Source organism: Helianthus annuus, chromosome 2, assembly GCF_002127325.2.
Source record: "Helianthus annuus cultivar XRQ/B chromosome 2, HanXRQr2.0-SUNRISE, whole genome shotgun sequence".
Lineage (NCBI taxonomy): Eukaryota > Viridiplantae > Streptophyta > Magnoliopsida > Asterales > Asteraceae > Helianthus > Helianthus annuus.
The window spans coordinates 2,657,697-2,678,930 of NC_035434.2; positions in this window are offsets into that span (position 1 = coordinate 2,657,697).

Here is a 21,234-nt window from a genome sequence, read left to right on the forward strand (position 1 = left end):
TGGATGAGCATATGCAACAGAAATGCAATGTGAAACAATGTACTACGTATGCACACAATGGGCGTACGTAGCATGAAATGTATTGTAGAGTACAACGGTTCAAAATGTAGTATAATGTGTTCATATGCTGGATGAGCATATGCAACAGAAATGCAATGTGAAACAATGTACTACGTATGCACACAATGGGCGTACGTAGCATGAAATGTATTGTAGAGTACAACGGTTCAAAATGTAGTATAATGTGTTCATATGCTGGATGAGCATATGCAACAGAAATGCAATGTGAAACAATGTACTACGTATGCACACAATGGGTGTACGTAGCATGAGATGTGATGTAAAGCAATGTACTAAGTACGCACACAATGGGCATACATAGCATGTAATGTAAAGTGATGTACTAAGTACGCACACAATGGGCATACATAGCATAAACACAATGAAATCATGTACTATATATGTACTATCGAACATAGCAAGTATATGATGTGAAAACGGGAAAGCATGAAAGTAACAAGTAGGCACATGTGTTTCACCCCAAAACAGTTTGGAAAACAGTAAAAGAGGGGTTCAATGTACTCACCTGAGATTGCTTGGAATTCCTTGCATAATAACCAGGTAATGCTAAAGATCACGGGATATCAAACGGCACCTAATAGGTAGCTATGTTAATATACCGGATCAAATCGGACGGATCGGATAGTACGCGGTTCGTAAACCAAACGAGTATGGAGACTTGTGTATTATGGTTTAACAAAGCCTACATACTAAAATGAAACCTAACCTAAGTGCTTACGGCCCATCACGACCCATTTAGGTAGCTTATGCTACCCTAACGTGTCGTTCGCGTAGAACGCGTTCGGAACGCCTTATATCGTGAACACTAGGTATAACCTCGGAAGGTTATAGCTATGGTCACCTAATGTGTTTGGTCGGGTCCTAATGACCGGCCAAATGGGTCGGGTTCGAAAGTATAAGCGATGGTTTAGATCGCTTACCTTACGACCCTATATAAGCACTAAACTAATAGTGACGAGCTAAGCATGTTAGAACATGCTTAACTAAGTTTAGAAAACAGGTTTGGCATCAAAACAAACGGCTTTGATGCTCCCGAGTAGTTTGGTTACAAAATACGCAAGAATGCGCATTTTGGCCGAAACTACGACTCGTCACTGAGCCTAGACAACGTGGAAATCAGTAGGTATGGTCACTACGGACCATAACCATCGTGATCACGCTCACGTTATGAAGTTCCATGAACTTCGCATCGACCATAAGCTGGTCAATGCAGAAAGTCAACAAAACGTTGACTTTCGGACTCGAAAAGCGAATAAACGAACGAAAGAAGACTTACGGAGGGTCCCCGAATGCTAATCTAGATCAAATAGCTCAGGTATGAAGCAATGGCATCAACTTAGAGCATTTGATCAGATTCTTGTGTGTTTTACACAAATGGGGGGGTATTTATAGGAAAAGTGGAACCGTTAGGATCGTTTATCGAATATCGTGCCGCGATCTCGAGCGCACACTTGTCAAATTCTTGTGGTAAGTCAGATATTGGCTCTTGGCTTTTAATAGGGTGAAAGGGTATCGCCCCTTGATCGAACGAAAGGCTAAACTGAATTAAATGCAAAATATTTTCTGTCAGACATCCTCACGCGGCCCGCCTCAACATGCAGGCAAAACTCACACGGGCCGCCTGGCCCCTTCTGATCTGCACCACTTGCAGAATTTACACTTTTGGTCCCTGTTGCATATTTAAGCCATTTTCAGCCCTTCCAAGGCCTGTAAAGCCAACTTTAAGGCCCTAAAATGATGCCTAAACATTGTGGACATGAAACATGCCCAAAAATATGTCGGATGTTTGTTCGTTTGGTCGTACGAACGCGACGTTCGGTTAATTACGACGGAATGCGCATAAGCGCAAAAGACGATCCAAATTGCGAGACGAACGGATTTTTGTCATGCCATACACTTGGGCATAATATAAGGATGCTTACATAAATTTTTGGATGTCCGGATATATTCGGAACGTAAGTTATGCGCGAAAGTGCAAACTTGTGCACTTTTTGACACTTTTAGTCCCTCAATGACCCAAAAGTTTATTTTAGCATACCAAACCCCTCAAAGCCTATTTCTAAGCTATGTAAAGGATATTTATGGTATGTTTAACTTAAGGACATGTTACGGAATGTTCGTTACAGTTCAAATTGGCATACTTTCGCAGTTTGTCAGGTTTAGTCCCTGTAAGCGAATTAACTTGTTTTTGCTATACCAAAGCCTTCAAAACTTATTTCTAAGTTATGTAAAGGTTATTTAAGGTACGTTGAGTATATGTTGATGTTCCAGAGTATTTGTCGCATTAAACTGAGTACGTTTACGCACCAGTTTGCGTATAATTCTCCAGAAAGCGATGCAGAGTTTGAATTTGAACAAGAATTGATATGTGCAAAAGATACACATATTTATACAAGATCCCAAGTATGAAATACAATATTTCATTGGCTTGGTATTTGTTTGATGGTCGTGGTGACACAGGTGTCACATAAAATATAATATTTTTGGGAAAAATATTATTATTTTGGAGAAAGAATTAGAATATATTATAAGTGAGACTTAATAATATATTTTGAAGTTATACGAACGCACATGTATTAAAACCCCCATCCTTGGGAAGGAAATATAATTACTACTTAGATACGAAGTGTAATTACGAAATAGTTGCCTAACTATTTCCCAAAGACATTAAACCTTAAACTAAGGCACGACCGTCCGTCTAATAGAAGTTAGTACGTGTAGGTCGTCGCACAACAGATTTTCTGGGAGATACCTTTTTAGAGACGCACTTCGGTAGTTCATGTCCCCCTTTTCTCTTAACTGTTTTCAGTTTTCTAAACTGCTGGGGTGAAATACATGTTACTATGATTACGAGTACTTTTTACATGGTATGGTTGGCGTAAGGAGGGTTACTACTTAGATCATGTGAGTGGGTAGGCGCAACTTGAGGCCATTAATCCTCATTGTAGGACCGAGGGACAGTAGCGGTAGATCTATCTGGGTGTAGCAAGCCCAACCCCTGAGCCCGCCTAATGGACCAGGTGGTGACTTTGTACCCAACGCAAAATCTGCTAGGTTTGAGTCTTCCTACTGCACATCACACATATCAATGGCCTTGCAAACCCTTGATGATCTCTTTTTCCTTATTTGCTACATACCAGGATTTCATACTTATAAAGGTTTTACATACTCACTTACACATGAACTCGCTCAACAATTTTTGTTGATTTTTCCAACTTACATGTATTTCAGGGAACTAAAGATCTGGCACGGTATGCTACGCTGCGTTAGAGTATGGGATCATCCACGTTTAGGGATTGCGACTTTTACCTGGACGAGTCGCAAGTCTTAAACGGCGTTTATTTTAAGTTTATGGTTGTGTCTTTCAAACAACGTTTCTATGTTATTAGGTTGTAATTTCCGCTGCATGTGTCAACGCTTCAAGACAATGTTGTGTTACTTTTGTTTTAAAACCTAAATCAAGGGATGGTCTGCATGGTTTTACTTTCATATAGCTTTGTTATGATTAAGCTATGGTATTAAGAAGTCACATCAAACTAACCACGCTTTCGCAAAGCCAGGGTGTGACAGCTTGGTATCAGAGCTCTGATCATAGCGAACTAGGATTCCTTCTCGAGTCTAGACTATGATCACTAGGGCTCTCACGAAAACATTTTTACACTACATACCACTTAAGTCCAGATCCAAAACGTTTTTACAAACAAATGTTGAGCACATTTTATTCAATAGTTATAGGCTCAGTTTCGGAGGCTGAGGCTCGGTCTGGGAGGCCGAGGCTCGGTCTGGGAGGCCGATGTAGTTGTCTAGTGGGACTAGGAAGAGCAGTCTGGGAGGCTGGGAGCCTAGTGGGACTAGGAAGAGCAGGCTGGGAGGTTGGGAGCCTAGTGGGACTACGACGATAACGATCTATTAGAGGAGGACCCATTTGAGGGCGAGGCTCTATTGCTGTTGGTGATAGCCTGCTGCTTGCTGACGCTCCTGCAAGAAGAGGCTCATGCCCATTCACCTATCCCAGACCCATTTGAGTCTGTGGCGTCCGCATCTTTGCATACAAAGGGGGTGCAACATCACTCACACGACGCCGACCCCGATATGGCGTCATCAGCTGCATCAGTTCCCGCACACATCTTTGAGATTGATCACGATATTGAGAATGATCCCGTTTTTCCACCTAGTTTTGATCCAACCCATGACATGGAGTTCATACACTTAGACCAGCCCTTGGAGGATTCTGTAGTCCCTATCGACCCTATGTTTGTTGATCCAGCTGATTTTGAGATGTAGTTTGTTGATCCGGAGCCGGCTGTGGCCCCTGAGCCAGGCGTTGCTCCCGACCCCGCATTGGAGCATGACCCTGTTCATGCCGATGCACCTGCTGTTGCTCCTTGATTGATCATCTGCTTGGACGAGAGAAAATTGGGGTAACTGTGCAGGACAATTTATTATTACGGGGGCCCACGTAATAACGACTTGTAGTGCACAGAAATCCTGGTGGACTCTGCGGGTCAAGCTAATGAAAACCAATGTAGCAGGAAATAACTAAAACACGAATGACGAAGGCAATGTAGCCTCGAGTTCATCCTATTACATGATGGCTTATGGTGCTATATATCTCATAGACAATTGAAATGTTGTCTAGCCCGCTTCATACCACTTCGACAGAAGAGAATGCCACCCAGACGTGTCACAGACACCAGTTTACTGCCAAGGACAGAAGTCGAGCTGCAAGAACGCATCTCACAGGCAAATGCACGATGATGTGCGTGTAGTGTAATATATTTTTGATGTATACTTAAGCCCTTTGTACACTTTTAGCCATGTTTTAAATTTATAAAACACGATATTTACTAACACTAAACACACATATGGGCAAGTGCACCCATCGTGGACGTAGTATAGTGTTGGTAAGATACCGAGGTCGTCGAAGGACACAAGAGCTTTTAGTACCGGTTTATCCTGTTGTGGGACACGCTCATATCTCAGAAATAAATTTACCTTAACGTATCATATGGTAATGGTACTTGAAATGTTCATGCATTTTGTTTAAGTGGACAAACATACTGGTAATCGTCTTGAACTGCTTTTCACTAAAACATTAAATAAAGAATTAATTAATTGTGTGAAACAGTTTGATCGTGCTGATATGATCTTCTTACCAGTGATTCTCACAAAAATAGAGTGTTTATTGTTTTTGTATTTACTTGCTTTCAGAAAATAGAAAAATCCAAAAATAGTGTTTTTTTTTTCTGTTTAAAATTCTTAACGTACGGAAAACTGTTATTCTTGGAGGAGCTGTTACCGATAGGGGGAGACGGTGTTAGTAAGTGAGTTCAAAATTTTAAATCAGACAGGTTCTTCTTGTGTGTTGGACAAAAAGTTTTTGCGTGTTGGTGATGAATTTGAAAATGCTTAATCTGTTATACAGTTTAACTAATCTCTTGAAAAATAATAATTTATTTAACTTTGTTGAAAAATTCTTATGGTTTCTCGAGATGTTTGTTTTATAGTATACAGATTGAAGCAGTTTGTTGCTGGGAAGTTGCTGTGAAGTGTGAAGATGAGAGTTTGATTGGATGCATGGTAGAACCTCCTTTCTAAATTGCAGACAAGATTGAAGAGTTTGAAGATTGTTGTGCAAATGCTGAACTGGAGTTTACTCAAACGCTAACGTGTTGAAGATTTGGTGATTGGATGCATCAGCTTAGGGGGAGTCTGTTACTACACAGTCTGTTGCTGACAGAAGCTATTGAAGCTGAAGCTATCCAAAGACTAAAGACAGTGCAAGACTACTTGCAGATTGCAAGAAGACTAAAGACAAAGTTTTGACTCAAGACAAAGTTTTTATGAAGCTATTGTCAAGGGGGAGTTTGTTGGTGCATGTCTGTGACAACAGCTTAGATTTGGTCTTTGGATATCTTGTAACTAGTTAATTGATAAACAGTTGGCGGGTTTAGCTTTGTAAATGGTTAGTTCTAATGTTTGGGCTAACTAAACCCAAGGAATTGGGTGATGGGGTGAATTGGGCCTGTCCAATTCGCAGCCCAAGAGTCTTTAACCTAGCCCAGTTGTGAACCTTGTGTTATTTAAACAAGGTTAGACATTAGGGTTTAGGATAATCAGCCAGAACAGAATTTTGAGAGACAGAATTTCGTGAGAGTGAAAGCTTGGACGAAATTGAGTGTGTGGTTAGGGTTTGATTGATTGTAATCAGTCTTGATAGATAATCAATAAAACCCGGTTTGATTGAATTGTTGTTTCTGTTCTTCTACTTGTTTTCTGCTAATTCTGATCAAGAGGATTTCGCACTCTTGATTGGAAAGACGATTCTGTGAAGATCCATAACATCAAGGGGACCTACAATTGGTATCAGAGCACTCCTACATGGCCTTGATTGTCAAGAACTCTTACGATCAATCTTGGATCCCGAGACGACTCACACATTCTATGATGGACAATGGATGATGGTGGTGGATGATGGTGTTGTGATGGTGGTGGGTGGTGGATGAAGTGTGAGAGAGGTGGTGTGCCAAGGGATGAGTTGAAATGAAACCAAGCACTCCTATTTATAGGCTGAACAGAAGGATGGGCACGGCCCCGTGTCCGTTGGACACGCCCCCGTGCCCGTCTAACACTCTCTCTCTTCATTAATTGTAATTCGCAATTACAATTAATGCGCCTGCTGTACTTTCGCCACGCCCCCGTGCTCACTGGACACGGCCCCGTGGTGGGCAATAGAAGCTTCTATAGGTTTGTCTTTTCAGCTGCTTCTTGGGCACGACCCCGTGCTGGCTAAGCACGGGGTGTGTTCAGTCTTCTGACTTCTCTTTTTTGCTTGGGAGGATGCCATTGAGGGGTCGGGCAATCCAATTTTGTTCCTTTTCTTGTATTTATGTTAGATTTAGCTGTGTTTTTACTTCTTTTGTGAATTTGAGCTCATTTCATCCTGAAAATATAAAAGGAAGACAAAAACACTCTTTTTCCAACATTAGTACTTAAAAAGGGTTAGTTTTATGCCTCATTTGATGTAATTTATATGTTGCATTTTACACACATCACACGACATGAAGCCCTCCGCTCTAAGCACAGCAATGGCATTACTGGAAATAACCCTCCAACTAGCTGCACCTATAAGCAGTTCCTGAACTACAAGCCTTTGAACTTTGACGGAACAGGAGGTGCTGTTTCATTTGTTCATTGGTCCGACAAGCTTGACTCCATTCTAAGAATGTGTAACGGTTCACCCCAACAGAGTGTTCCCTATACCTCGGGGTTATTTCTAGATGACACACTCTCATGATGGAACCTTCAGGTTTAGACCCTTGGCACAGATGCTGCTTATGCACTGAGCTGGGACGAGCTCAAAGGAATGATGGAGAATAAATACAATTCTAGGGCTGGAATCCAGAAGCTTGAGGTGGAGTTCTGGAATTGAAAATGGACGGACCAGAGATTCTTGAATACGTCCAGCAAAGTCACGACTTGTCTAGGGTCGTCCCCTACTTAGTCAAACCAGAGTTCAAAGATTGAACAATTCATTTGGGGACCTGCACCCCATATCAGGGGCATGGTTACTACCTCGAAGCCCTCAACCATTACAGAGGCTATCGATATGGGTGATTTATTTATAACATGAGATGTTATGTGTTGATATTGTTGTATACTTACGTACACTCTACTTACTATGACCTGACCAACGTGAACCATCTTTTAGAAGATGCCACCAAGACGCGAGACGCGTATGCCTACCAACGAGGCAGAACTTCAAGGAATCATTGTTTCCGCCATAACGCAGTATGCAGCCTCAAACGGAGGAACGAGCGGGAGCCATTCAAGTAACAACGGCAACAACAACCCGACTCATAGTAATGTCAAGTGACTTAAGACATATTACCATACATTTGGATGTTTATAGCACATCCGCTAATACCATTTGTATATTCTAATGTATGTGCAGGGTGCACGTACAAGCAGTTCCTAGACTGCAAGCCCGTGGACTTCGACGACACCGGAGGTGCTATTGCTTTTGTAAGATGGGCCGAAAAGACGGAGTCTGTTCTCCCACTGAGCAAGTGCGCTCCAGACCAGCATGTTACCTACATTTCTGGGCTATTCTTAGACGGAGCCCTGTCCAGGTGGAACTTACAAATGCAAACTCTTGGTAAAGCCGCTGCTTACGTATTGACCTGGGCTGAGTTAAAGGAGTTGATGAAAAAGAAGTATTGTTCTCGTGCTGAGATACAAAGGTTGGAGACTGAGTTTTGGCATTTGAGGATGGACGGTCCCAAAATCGCGGAGTACGTTCAGAGATTCCACGACCTACCTTATGTGGTACCTTATATGGTGACACTGGAATTCAAGTGAATTGAGCGCTTCATTTGGGGTTTAGCTCCTCAAATCATAAGTATGGTGACCTCTTCAAAGGACGAAGGAGACTCACGTAGAGTCGTCCGGGGATAATAAAAGAAAGTTCTCGAACTTCAAACAAGGCACAAGCAGTGATGGCAGGAAAGGAGAACCAAGCACACCGGTTTAAGCTACAACCAGTGGCGGAAAGAAAGGAAAAGGGTATATGGGTACCCATCCCAAGTGTAACACCTGCCAGCGTCACCATTCTGGCCGGTGTGGTCTAAAAGTATGTGAAGCTTGTGGAAAGACTGGTCGCTCGAAGGATTCTTGTAGGGCTATGGCTGGCCGGGGAGGCCAAGGAGGATTTGGGAATAGAAACAATAACCGGGGTGGAAATGGAAATCGCCCACAATGAAACAATGGAGGAAATGGGAATCGAGGCAACATTGCGAATCAGGCTAGTAATGCGAACCGAAACAACAACAATCAAGCTGGAAATGGAGGTGGAAACGGGCAAAGGCCAGGTTGCCTTAACTGTGGTGATATTGGGCATTATAAGCGGAGCTGCCTAGAATTGAATCAAGCCCGTGGAAGAGTTTTCAATATCGAAGCGAGGGAAGCGCGCCAGGATCCAAATGTCGTTACTGGTACGTTCCCTGTAAACCAACGCTTTGCATCCGTTTTATTTGATACTGATGCCGATTATAGCTTCGAATCGTTAGAGTTCAAGAATATGCTTGGGTTAGCCGCTAGTAAGTTAGATATTCCCTACTCAATCAAATTGGCTAATGGAAAGTTGGTATAAGCCAATGAAGTTGTCAGAGGTTGTGTAATTGAATTGGGAGAGCGTGAGTTTGCTTTGGATCTACTACCAGTCCAGCTGGGAAGCTTCGACGTGGTAGTAGGGATGGATTGGTTATCAAGTAACAAGGCAGAAACTGTTTGTCACGAAAAGGTCGTTCGTATTCCAACCAAAGATGGCGAGACAATTGTGGTTCATGGAGAGAAGCATGATACGCCTTTGAGAATTATCAGTTGCCTGAAAGCGCGAAAGTGTTTACAAAAGGGATGTGCTGCCATCCTAGCACACATCGTGAATAAGAAAGCTGCTGAGCCAAAAATCGAAGACATCCCTGTCGTGAGGGAATATCCGGAAGTCTTCCCAGAGGACTTGCCAGGATTGCCACCCTAGAGGCAAGTGGAGTTCCGTATTGACTTCGTTGCAGGCGCCGCACCTGTAGCTAGGGCACCTTATAGACTTGCATCGTCAGAGATGCAGGAATTGTCGACACAACTTCAAGAGTTGTTAGACAAGGGATTCATCAGACCAAGCTTCTCACCTTGGGGAGCTCCGGTCCTATTTGTCAAGAAGAAGGACGATAGTTTCCGTATGTGCATTGACTACCGTGAGTTGAGTAAGCTGACGATTAAGAATAGATATCCTCTGCCAAGGATCGATGATTTATTCGACCAACTGCAAGGTTCAAGCTTTTATTCAAAGATCGATTTGCGATCTGGATACCATCAGTTAAGAATACAAGAGGAAAGTATCCCGAAAACAGCCTTCAGAACTCGTTATGGACACTACGAGTTCCTAGTTATGTCGTTTGGGTTGACAAACGCACCTGCAGTTTTCATGGACCTGATGAATAGAGTTTGCAAGCCGTATCTCGACAAGTTCGTGATTGTGTTTATCGATGATATTTTGATTTATTCAAAGAAAAAGGCTGAGCACGAAAAACATCTAAGAGCAATTCTGGAACTGCTGAAAAAGGAACAGTTGTATGCCAAGTTCTCTAAGTGCGAGTTTTGGCTACGTGAAGTCCAATTCCTTGGACATGTGGTTAATGGTGATGGAATTCTTGTGGACCCCACCAAGATCGAAGCGATCAAGAATTGGGTAACCCCAAAGACGCCAACCGAGATTCGACAATTCTTGGGTTTGGTTGGCTACTATCGAAGGTTCATCGAGGATTTTCAAAGATCGCTCAACCATTGACGCTCCTCAAGCAAAAGGATAAAAAGTTTGATTGGGGAATCAAACAGGAAGAAGCGTTCCAGCTATTGAAAGATAAGCTTTGTAATGCGCCAATTTTAGCACTACCGGAAGGTACAGACGATTTTGTGGTATGTTGTGCCGCCTCACGCCAAGGTTTGGGTTGCGTGTTGATGCAACGCCAGAAAGTTATTGCTTACGCATCACGCCAATTGAAGGTACATGAAAAGAACTATACCACGCATGATTTGGAGCTAGGCGCAGTGGTATTTGCTTTAAAGTTCTGGAGACACTACCTATATGGTACAAAATGTACAATTTTTACAGATCATAAGAGCCTACAACACATATTCGACCAGAAGGAGTTGAATATGAGACAAAGCCGATGGGTCGAATTGTTGAACGACTACGACTGCGAAAGTAAGTATCACCCAGGGAAGGCGAATGTGGTCACCGACGCCCTAAGTCGAAAAGAAAGGATCAAGCCCATAAGGGTTAGGGCTTTGGAAATGATTATCCAAACCGATCTTTCCTTGCGCATTCGTACCGCGCAGAAAGAAGCTCTTAAGGAAAGAAACCTTGAAGAAGAGTATCTCCGTGGGATGGAGAAGCAATTAATACCAAACGAGGAAGGGACGTTATGTTTTATGAAAAGGATTTGGGTTCTTTTGTTTGGTGGTTTAAGGAAAGTTATTTTTGATGAGGCACACAAATCGCGGTACTCTATCCATCCGGTTGCGGATAAGATGTACCAGGACCTTAAGGATTATTATTGGTGGCGTAGGATGAAAGGCGATGTTGCTGTTTATGTCGGCAAGTGTTTAACGTGCACTTAAGTGAAAGCTGAATACCAGAAGCCTTCAGGACTTCTGCAACAACTTGAAATTCCCAAGTGGAAATGGGAACAAATTTCAATGGATTTCATAACGAAGTTGCCAAGAACGCCAAGGGGTCACGACACTATTTGGGTAATAGTGGATCGATTAATGAAATCAGCACACTTCTTACCTATCAGAGAGAAAGATAACACGAGCAAATTAGCTGAAATTTATATGAGAGAAATTGTTACACGCCATGGAGTGCCTCTCTCAATCATCTCTGATAGAGACGGAAGGTGTCACACCCCAACCAATGGCGGAAACATCGGGATGAGACGAAGTGTGAAGATTGCTAGAGACATCATAACGCTATTTGTGAAAATATTTAGAAAATCCAAATTTCATTTCATTTCATAACTTCAAATAGTCAACATTACAAGAAATTCAAATACGACAAGTTTAACAAAACAACATGATAACATAACAAAATTTTGATACAACATTTTAAACCCTAACGTCTATATGTGTATCTAGGCATCAACGCTACTTCATTTCATAGCATCATCGTCCTCAACCTGTAACATGTTTAAAATAAAGTTCAATGCAAAAGCAAAGGCAAGTATACAAGTTTGATACGTACATAGCAAAAGATAAGTTTGAACAATTCCTCATAGCAAGCATGTGATTCAAGATAAACATTTAAACATGGCATGTGTCTAACATATCAAACCAAGAAAACGCAACTTGCTCATGACATAACCAAAGTTTCAGTAGAGGCGGGTCGTTAATCCTATAGCGCTACATACGTCAAGGTTTGGCTCGTACGAAGTTAATGATAAGTTCAACACATAAGAATCACCCAAATTTAAAGTATCAAGCCATCACATATACAAGCATTGTTATAGGAATGTTCGTGTGTTTAGACAAAAGTTCATGTGTAAGTTTCAATAGGTAAACATGTTACACCCCAAAAGTGGTAAAAGTAAAAGGGGAAAAGTACGAGTATACTCACAAAGTTTGCATATGTTTCCCGATTATCCAATTGTTGACGAGTAGAGATTTAGAGTCCGAATGTATAAGGGTTAAGGTTCAAGTATGTTTAGAGTCGAGATTCGGTGTTTAAAACAACATAAAAATAAGATATGAGAATAACATGGAAAATAATCATTTAGTACATATGATGCTTGTTCTTGACACTAGGAAACTCGAAGGAGTTTAGATGTTTTCATGGAACAAGGTTCCATTAGAATCGTGACAAGTTATCATAGTCTAGGATGATGTAATCTAGTACCCCGACATATGAACACTAGTTCATCATCAAAGATTCGATTATTCGAATAATATATTTAGGTTATATAATATATGTCCAATAGTTCAAGCATGAGGTAGAAGATTAAAATCTTCATTTTGGTACCTCTAAATGTCATAGAAGTCATGTAGGAGGTAGGAAGATCAAGTCTTCCATTTAGGCACCTCTATGTGTTCACCACTACACTTGATGTAAAAAAAACAACCAAGGAGGGTCATGAACATACAATAAAGAATAAGAAATATACACACTAACTAAGAGAAATCATCAAATCATGTGAGGATTGTATGTTTGGACAACCCAAGTTGTTCCATAATCACTCATGTATCAAAGACAAAGTTTGACATGACTTGTGGGTTAAAAACACTAAACAAAACACCAAGTTTATGAGGTTTAATCCTCTGATTTTAAATGTCTCAACCTTGTTTTTAAGCTTAACCAACCATGGGATAAGTTGTAAGCATTAGGACATAGGTATGAGATGTGTTAGACACAAGTTGCATAGGTTTAAACAAGTTTTTGATGAACATAAAAACAAACAGAAAGTTTATGGACTATTTCGGGGCATTTCCAGGTCTGATTTCTCCAAGGAGAAGTCTAGGAATCGAACCCCATGATTATACAAGCAAGTAGGAAAAAGAATCGAGTGAATCGGATAAGAATTGAGTGAGTTATGCTCATTTTCGTGAAGGGGTGTCAATCTACTCGAACCCTTGCTTTCAGCTACGGTTTGGTGGATGTTTTGTGAGTTTTTAGGGTTGCAAAAGTGGTAGGGAGGCTGGTTATAAGTGGTATTTATAGGGGGAAGGATTAGGGTTTCAATGGGTTGGGCTTTGGAAGTGTTTAGAAGGGGTTACACCTTGAAACTAGCCCACAAAACCCAACTATATGGGGCTGAATTTTGCTGAATTGGGCTGCCATATTTCTTTATTTTTTTTATTTTTTAAAACATTATAATGAGTAATTTTGTTAATTAAGTTGTGTAATAATATGCAACAATGTTTCCCCTAACTTGTAACAAGGTGAAATATGAAATAAAATATGATTTAACTAGGTAAAAAGTGTAATGTACAAGTTTTATTTACGAAGCAAGTTCCGTATTTTACAACGATTACGATGAAAGAATGGTTATAAGAACACAAGATTTCCAAAGATAGAATTTCACGTAAGGTTTCTAAATGTAGGATGTTTGAAAACGCAGGGCGTTACAGTCTCCCCTCCTTTAGGAAATTTCGTCCCGAAATTTATTCAAGAGGAAGGCTTGAAAGAGTTTTTGGCATAAAGGTGATCATTAAGAATTGAAACTTGGGAAGTTTGAAAGTTTTGAAAAGTACCAAATTTTGGAGAACGTCAAGGTAGATTTGCAAGGGGAAGTTTTTAAGGATAGTATAAAAAAAATCATACTTTCGTAAAACCTGTTTATTGAGAGGAACGAAAAGGTTTGTTACTTTAAATAAAGCAATAGAGGTATACTAAGTATAGTTTCACAAGAATCAAGAATAGGGAGGCTATTTTATAGGTAACGAGGTAAGTTAGGACTCAAATGTTTAAACAAGCTGGATTGCGAACGAGTTTTGTATAAAATAATACGAGTATAGAATGAACGAATGACTCTTAAAGAGTACAAGTATGTGAATAGCATAAGTGTTGGATAGATGAACGTAGTGTGTTAAGGATGAAGTCTCGTCATGAATAATCGGATATAATGCGTTTGTGAGTTGCGTGAAGTTGTATTAGGTCCAAAAGGTCTGCAACACACGGAATTTCTCATGGCACGTTTTACGAAAGTTTGGTAACATGGTGAAAACACTTATATATAGGAAGTACCAGCGGCGTATCCACCATGTTTTAACCACATTACGTCCGTTTCGTTACTTGGGGTCATGTTACGTTCCGTGTCTTACCATACACAGTAGTACACTCTATGGTTCTCATACGCCTATCACTATAATCCCGTGTGCACCCGCGATTATACTGATTGTCGCATGATCCACATAGCTTGTACTAGTTTTGTATGAATCAAGGTATACATGAATTTGAAAATAAGAATGTGTACGTAGAAGAATGTCGTATGTAAGCATGTTTATGTTTAAGCATGTATGGGACCCACGTAAGCGAATCCCTCGGATTACGCTCGCGTATAGGTATGAATGTACGAATCATGAGTAAGGATGAAAGTATGAGCATAAGTTTAAGTATGAATACGCAGGTATGTATGAGCGTAAAAATAAAACGTGTAAGTAGTATGTGTACAAGCAGAAGCATAAAACGTATAAGTAGTATGTGTATGAGTACAAGCATAAAACGTATGAACATAGGTGTAGGTATGAAAAATAAATATTACGTATATGGTGTACGTTGAGACATTGTAGAGAAAAAAAAAGGTTAAGTATGTAGATGCGAACGATATAAATGATGTTATCGCGAGATATCGACTAAAATGTGTATGATGATGTGCATGTATAGTTGTTTAAACAAAACGTTGAGTTTGTCGAATCAAAATTAGATTGAGCTTGGTTTGAAAGGTAGAATATAGTTTGTATATGTAAAGGAACATAAAGTACTCATTGGTCATGCTTAACGTATTTTGTAATGATTGAAATGCTACTTTTGTTTAGAAAAAAGGAGCTCACGTATGTTGAAAATTGTCGGTCCCCATGAAGTCTTCTAGCCCACGTGTTTTGAAATTTGGATGACGAGTTAAGCGTGATAGAGAAGGTTTTTTTTTTCTTTTTTTTTTTTATAACGGGTTTGTTTCATTTGCATCAAAACATGAAAATTTTGGACTTTGAAAGTTCTTGTGAAAACGTCGACCCTTAGAAAAGAAATTTAGTAAAAGAACTTAGTGATTGTTTAAAAATAATTTTAACAAAGGATTTATTGATGTTGGAAAGAGTATTTGGTAAACTGTCATATAACATCTATGAGGTCTTATAAGTAATTGAGAAAGGTTAGTTTGATTTCGATTAAGAGTGGAAGTCTCTAGTATGATGGTATAATGTGAACGTGTTTCAGTTAATAAATCAGATGTGAAGTTCATGGGCAAGAGATTCATTAGACCGATTAAATTGATAGGTAGCATTTCGTAAGGTTTGGAAATTCGTGTAGTAAAACGGTAAAGACATGATTAAGAATCTCGTGTATATGATTTGAGTGAAAATGGATGGTAGAATAAGAAGTACGTTTGATAAACAATGTATTTTGAAATCGGTATAAGTAGGTATTTTGAATAATGATAAATGATTTAGGTATAAAACATGATCGGGTTTGCATAATAAAATATTTTGAAAGATAAGTTTTGGGTAACGGTCACCTAAGTAAGGGAATCACCCCTAACTCGTTGGTGAAGTCGTTTTAAGGGAAGAGGGGTGGAGTCAATCGTCAAGGTAAGGAAGTCACTCCAATCTCGATGATACATCTCCACTAGTTGTTACAAGGAATAAGAATTTAAATTATATGAAAATCATGCGTATATAAGTGCATCGAAAAGGTTCGATATGTTGTGCGTGTGAAAAGAGAAATCAAAGGTAAACTCGAGGTTGAAAGATTGCATCGTATAAAATGAACAATAGAAACACATGTTTGACCAAAGTTTGGAGTGTTCCAAAACGGAACTTTGACTAACCAAAGTGGTCGAAAAGTCTTTTGAATTTGAGGAGCATGTTTTGGCCTAATAGGTAAAATACTCTCGCCGACAAGTCGGTTAAAGGTATTTACCCTTCCGGTTACTACATGTTCCAAATCAATCGAAATTTCGAGACTTGGCGGGATTTATGAAAAAAATGCCAAGGAGTGGAACTAGTCGACAAGGTGCGGGTTTCACCCCTAACTTGACGATTTCGTATCCTAAGTGTGGTTGGTACTCGTCGGGTCAAAATTTAATTTCGACGTGTTGACGAGGGTCCACTAGAACTTGAAATTTGAGATTTACCATTAAGATGTGGATTTCACTCCTAGCTTAATCGCGATATCTCGTGTAAAAAAAAGAATAGGTAAATTGAGAGTCGTTCACCAAATTGTGGGTTTCACACCTATTTTGGTGAATTCGTCTCATTTGTACAATATGAGTGTTGTCGGATTTAGAATAATCGAGTAAAATGCATGAGGGAAGTGTATGTCGAAGGAGATACACAAACAAGTATAAACACATAAGAAAGCATATCAAGGATGATACTTAAATAATGAAATAAAACAAGTATTAACACATAGAGAAATATGTCAAGAATAACACATAAAGAATCGAACAACGAAACAAGTGTTAACACATAATAATACAAGCATTAATGCGTAAGAATAACATGTCGAATATTACACATGAGTAACATACATGTTTAAAAGAGCATAAATAAGTAACAAATAAAGTATCATGTAGTAGTCCAAGCAAAGCATACGAATAAGGTTCTAAAACTATAGACTAGGCTAAAGCATTCCTACTTTTCCTAATTCCCTATAGTTATGGCTCTGATACCAATCTGTCACACCCCAACCAATGGCGGAAACATCGGGATGAGACGAAGTGTGAAGATTGCTAGAGACATCATAACGCTATTTGTGACAATATTTAGAAAATCCAAATTTCATTTCATTTCATAACTTCAAATAGTCAACATTACAAGAAATTCAAATACGACAAGTTTAACAAAACAACATGATAACATAACAAAATTTTGATACAACATTTTAAACCCTAACGTCTATATGTGTATCTAGGCATCAACGCTACTTCATTTCATAGCATCATCGTCCTCAACCTGTAACATGTTTAAAATAAAGTTCAATGCAAAAGCAAAGGCAAGTATACAAGTTTGATACGTACATAGCAAAAGATAAGTTTGAACAATTCCTCATAGCAAGCATGTGATTCAAGATAAACATTTAAACATGGCATGTGTCTAACATATCAAACCAAGAAAACGCAACTTGCTCATGACATAACCAAAGTTTCAGTAGAGGCGGGTCGTTAATCCTATAGCGCTACATATGTCAAGGTTTGGCTCGTACGAAGTTAATGATAAGTTCAACACATAAGAATCACCCAAATTTAAAGTATCAAGCCATCACATATACAAGCATTGTTATAGGAATGTTCGTGTGTTTAGACAAAAGTTCATGTGTAAGTTTCAATAGGTAAACATGTTACACCCCAAAAGTGGTAAAAGTAAAAGGGGAAAAGTACGAGTATACTCACAAAGTTTGCATATGTTTCCCGATTATCCAATTGTTGACGAGTAGAGATTTAGAGTCCGAATGTATAAGGGTTAAGGTTCAAGTATGTTTAGAGTCGAGATTCGGTGTTTAAAACAACATAAAAATAAGATATGAGAATAACATGGAAAATAATCATTTAGTACATATGATGCTTGTTCTTGACACTAGGAAACTCGAAGGAGTTTAGATGTTTTCATGGAACAAGGTTCCATTAGAATCGTGACAAGTTATCATAGTCTAGGATGATGTAATCTAGTACCCCGACATATGAACACTAGTTCATCATCAAAGATTCGATTATTCGAATAATATATTTAGGTTATATAATATATGTCCAATAGTTCAAGCATGAGGTAGAAGATTAAAATCTTCATTTTGGTACCTCTAAATGTCATAGAAGTCATGTAGGAGGTAGGAAGATCAAGTCTTCCATTTAGGCACCTCTATGTGTTCACCACTACACTTGATGTAAAAAAAACAACCAAGGAGGGTCATGAACATACAATAAAGAATAAGAAATATACACACTAACTAAGAGAAATCATCAAATCATGTGAGGATTGTATGTTTGGACAACCCAAGTTGTTCCATAATCACTCATGTATCAAAGACAAAGTTTGACATGACTTGTGGGTTAAAAACCCTAAACAAAACACCAAGTTTATGAGGTTTAATCCTCTGATTTTAAATGTCTCAACCTTGTTTTTAAGCTTAACCAACCATGGGATAAGTTGTAAGCATTAGGACATAGGTATGAGATGTGTTAGACACAAGTTGCATAGGTTTAAACAAGTTTTTGATGAACATAAAAACAAACAGAAAGTTTATGGACTATTTCGGGGCATTTCCAGGTCTGATTTCTCCAAGGAGAAGTCTAGGAATCGAACCCCATGATTATACAAGCAAGTAGGAAAAAGAATCGAGTGAATCGGATAAGAATTGAGTGAGTTATGCTCATTTTCGTGAAGGGGTGTCAATCTACTCGAACCCTTGCTTTCAGCTACGGTTTGGTGGATGTTTTGTGAGTTTTTAGGGTTGCAAAAGTGGTAGGGAGGCTGGTTATAAGTGGTATTTATAGGGGGAAGGATTAGGGTTTCAATGGGTTGGGCTTTGGAAGTGTTTAGAAGGGGTTACACCTTGAAACTAGCCCACAAAACCCAACTATATGGGGCTGAATTTTGCTGAATTGGGCTGCCATATTTCTTTATTTTTTTTATTTTTTAAAACATTATAATGAGTAATTTTGTTAATTAAGTTGTGTAATAATATGCAACAATGTTTCCCCTAACTTGTAACAAGGTGAAATATGAAATAAAACATGATTTAACTAGGTAAAAAGTGTAATGTACAAGTTTTATTTACGAAGCAAGTTCCGTATTTTACAACGATTACGATGAAAGAATGGTTATAAGAACACAAGATTTCCAAAGATAGAATTTCACGTAAGGTTTCTAAATGTAGGATGTTTGAAAACGCAGGGCGTTACAGAAGGTTTGTATCAAGGATTTGGCAATCCTTCCAAGAAGCTTTTGGCTCACAATTGAACCTGAGCACCGCGTTTCACCCACAGACCGACGGACAAAGCGAGCGAACGATACAAACATTGGAGGATATGCTGAGAGCATGTGTTATGGATTTGGGCGGTAGCTGGGACAAACATTTACCATTGGTCGAATTTTCATACAACAACAGCTACCACACCGGTATTGGTGCCGCGCCATTTGAAGCTCTATATGGCCGCAAGTGCAGGTCACCGCTTTGTTGGTCTGATGCAGGTGATAGACAATTGGTTGGTCCTGATGTGGTACAGGAAACCACAGACAAAATTGCACAGATTCGGGATCGCATCAAGGTGGCTCGTGATCGTCAAAAATGTTATGCAGACCGAAGAAGGAAACCTCTAGAGTTTGAGGTAGGTGATATGGTTTTGTTAAAGGTATCACCCTGGAAGGGTGTGGCACGCTTCAGGAAGCGTGGAAAGTTGAATCCGCGGTATATTGGTCCATTCAAGATTCTAAAAAGAATTGGGTTAGTAGCGTACAAGTTGAACTACCTGCCGAATTGAATGGTGTTCACGATACATTTCATGTATCAAATTTGAAGAAAAGTCCAACCTAAGATACTGTTGTAATTCCCACAGACGAGATCCATATTAACGACATGCTCCATTTTGTTGAAGAACCCATTGAGGTTATAGATTGGAAGGTAAACAAAACCCGCCGGAGTAGTGTCAAACTCATCAAGGTACGATGGAATGCAAGACATGGACCTGAATACACCTGGGAGCGTGAGGACCGAATGAAAGAAAAGTACCCCCACTTATTTCCCAAGAACCCTGCATCTAGAAGCAGAACTTAAAATTTCGGGACGAAAGTTTTCTAACGGGGGGAGAATGTGACAACCCTCACCAAATCAGGTATCCGTAAGACTTAATTAATATTTAATTACTGCTTAATTACTATTCTTGCTTGCCATTATGGATAAACTACTACTTGAATACTGATACATGCACATACTTGCATCATACTTTATTTGTTGTCACTCCATTATTTACATACAGAACTCTAGTGACAACCTTGATGCACAAACGCACAGTAGCACAAAGAACGGATAACCCATTAAACATGCTGATATAGCCAGCACCAGGCAGGCACTGCCTCTAAGGCCTGTATGAGCCAGAGATAGTTTACTACACTAGTAGAGAGTGTAGGGATAAGAGGGTTGTAAAACTGCGTCACTAGGTGATAGTTATAGTGACCGGATGTGCCTAAAACGTACTTTATGTACAATATTCTGCACTTTAAATAAAAATTCAGCATTAAGCTAACTAGTAAAGTGCCAAAACATGAGAAAATAATACGAGACACTTTCCAAAGTGTCAGGAATTTATTGTGTCACTAAAAATAATAATAAAGACACTTTAAAGCTTTGTTTGACACTTTAACGGATCAATATCCAACCGAACAACCAAACTTTACCCGGAACATAAAAATATTGTCAATGACACTATTTTTCTTTTCTGAGCCACTTAGGGTTCTCGAACACCCTAACACCCGTTAGAAAACACTACACACTAATAACTAATTTTAACCCCTAACTAAGTGCCATATTATAAACAACTTCCATTTAATCCCTCATATAAATGGCACACACATGGCCCCCTTCTCTCAATTTACGGCTCCCCATATGGCCACTTTAAAACTTCACAAAGTCTCCATGCAATCTTGATATAAGATATGAAATGATTGTGCTTGTACTCCCCCCAACATTACAACCAATGGACAAAAGAAATGGGGATTATAAATGACCATCTTTTCCCACTAATCTCCACACACTTAACAAATCCCTTTCCCCTTTAAACAAGCTCGGCCGAACCCCTTGCCACCACTATCAATTTTTGATTTTCTTGTTCAAGTGTTCTAATCCCACCACAAGGTGCACCAAGGTGAATCACGGAGTGTGGAGCTTGCGGAATC